The following is a 2500-nucleotide window of genomic DNA, read 5'->3' as shown; positions in this document are numbered from 1 at the left end:
AATAGGGCAGTTTCACAATTGTGCTGCAATAAAAAACAGAGTCAAACTTCAAGAAATAATTTGCATTTTCCTTTGTTATGAATGAAGAAAACAAAATACAAATTATTTCCCTGAACCTCGACTCTATTCTTTTGTTAATTATTTCAGGGTAATGGGAAGTGCTATTTTCTACCCATGCAAACCATGTGAGCGTTAGCCCTACTAATTGGCCACTTCGGAAAATACCATAATACCCTTTCTTTGTCCCCAAAATTTTGCATAAGCATTGTTTTTGTTTTCTCTTGGGACCATTGTAGGTCCCAAGAGAAACTAGAAACAATGCTTATACAAAATTTGAAGCGACATAGAATGAGCATTATCGTATTTTCCGAAGTGGCTTACGGAATAGACCAATTCGGCTAACTCAATGTTGTACCCAATTCAAATCTCTCGGGGTTAAGATTCTTTGTGTGTTGAATTTGCATGACAATGAAGCATTCACATTTAAATGATATGGAAATCTTGGAACAAAACGTTTTATTCCCAGAGGATTTGAATTGGGTACAACATTGAGTTAGCCGAATTGGTCTATTGGGCCCAATTCCATTAGTAGGGCTAACTCTCACATGGTTTCCATGGGTAGAAAATAGCATTTCAAATTACCCTCTATAGTTAATTTGTTGAAATATAAGTACTACCCGGCCAACGTTTGCAAAAATGGAACCCTGCCTCTATTCGTTTGTTGTTGCTCAATTCGAAACTAGCGATGATCTTTCCAACTCTCATGAATAATTGTATTTGCTGAACTGGAAGAGTGCAAACACGAAGATTTCAAACTGAAAGACATCATTTGAATATACAAGGAAGGATTACGTTTTTGCAAACGTTGGCCGCGTAGCACTTATATTTGAACAGACTTAACTGATTAGAGTGTAATGTGAAGTGCTAAGTTTCTACCCCATATGAACCATGTGAGCGTTAGCCCTACTAATGGAAATGATCCCACACAAGGACAGAGAAAAACTCTGAGAAGGGTGGGAATTGAACTCACGACCTTCGGGTTAGATCACCGTTGCTGTGCTGCCTGAGCTACAAGGTCGGACGGAAGCAGGCCGTAGGAAGTGAAGATATTACAGTCACGGCAATGAACATGTACGGGTACAAGGAAGGATTACGTTTTTGCAAACGTGTAGCACTTATATTTGAACAGACTTAACTTAACTTAATATGAAGTGCTAAGTTTTTCCCCGTAATCCTTAATTGTACCCGTACATGTTCATTGCCGTGACTGTAACATCTTCAGTTCCCACGGCCTGCTCCCGTCTGACCTTGTAGGTCAGTCGGTAGAGCAGCGGTGATCTAACCTGAAGGTCGTGGGTTCAATTCCCACACTGGTCAGAGTTTTTCTCTGTCCTTGTGTGGGCCATTGCCATTAGTAAGGCTAACGCTCACATGGTTTATATGGGGTATCATTTGAACTGAGATATAATCGAGGCTTTTTCTATATGCCATACCTTTTTGTCTGGTACTTTCCTTTTTGCCCGGTTGTTATTGTTATTTATATCCAAGTGTTTCCCAGCTAACTCGGTATCTGATTTACCGTTTAATCGAAGTTTAAAATGTTCACCGAAAGTGCTTCAGTTTCGTCGTTTTTAAATGGAAAGAGGCTCTTCGACTACTGCCTGGTCAGAATTCCATAAAGAGGCTATCAAAACTGTCTTAAAGAGGCCAGTAGTCTTGTAGCGACTGTTTTGTCAGTTTAACGATAGCATAATTTTTGAAACCTTTGATGAAAATTTAAGGTAGTGTCTAACGGTGTTGTTGGTAGTGTCTTATACCGTATAGTACTGTGGACGGTATAATCAGTCAAAAGCTAGTGGGATGCCTATAACAGACTCTAATGAAACAGAAAAATTTGGAATCGCTCTGACGAAGTGCTAACGCTCGAAACGTCAGCTTTTAGAATTCCTGTACGGTGGTCAATTTGCATTTATCAACTCCGTTGATAAAACCAAATTTTTGTGTACTACTTCCCCACCGACACAGCAACACAGTGTCTTTAGAAACTACCCTCTTTATTATAATGAGCCAGAAACTGAATAATAGTCGCATTATCGGAATGTAAGCCAGGTAATTTCTTACAAACGGCTACTCGGCCGTCTCTTTCAGATACTGTATATAGTGTCCAGAGGAGAGAGAAGCACATAGGCGGCCACGCACATTTCAAGAGATCTTGTATAAAGCTCATCCCGTGTTTGTCGCAGCAAGACGACAGGAAAAACTATTGATAACTACTTAAAAACATAATAAACATGAAAATTGAATGGTTTTGGCTTCACATGAGTTTGTGGAATGCCTCAGCCTGGTGTTTTAATTTGAATGCCGCTGAAACCTCTTTAACCTCTTTGACCTTTTTACCCACAACCCCCCCCCCCCCCCCCCCCCCCTCCCTTCATTTCGCCCTTTTTAGCTAACAGGTCTTTTGGAAAGAGCTATTACTGTAGTTAACACGTTTTCTAGC

At 40.1% G+C, this 2500-nt stretch overlaps 1 protein-coding gene across 7 annotated transcripts in view; it reads right to left on the bottom strand.

Moving 5' to 3' along the window:
- Positions 1-1327: 1327 nt before the first annotated feature.
- The window catches only part of LOC138007466 (adenosine receptor A2b-like), a 19990-nt gene continuing 18817 nt past the window's right edge, over positions 1328-2500 (bottom strand). For 6 of the 7 annotated variants that reach the window (XM_068854453.1, XM_068854404.1, XM_068854422.1 and 3 more), the window contains one exon: positions 2445-2500. This exon is cut by the window's right edge and continues 1020 nt beyond it. The gene's annotated coding sequence lies outside the window, so the exon portion shown is untranslated. The other variant, XM_068854413.1, reaches the window with a different exon arrangement.

Source organism: Montipora foliosa, chromosome 1 (genome assembly GCF_036669935.1).
Source record: "Montipora foliosa isolate CH-2021 chromosome 1, ASM3666993v2, whole genome shotgun sequence".
Classification (NCBI taxonomy): Eukaryota; Metazoa; Cnidaria; class Anthozoa; order Scleractinia; family Acroporidae; genus Montipora; species Montipora foliosa.
The sequence above is the reverse complement of the archived record's forward strand: the minus strand, read 5'-3'. Positions and strand labels throughout refer to the sequence as shown.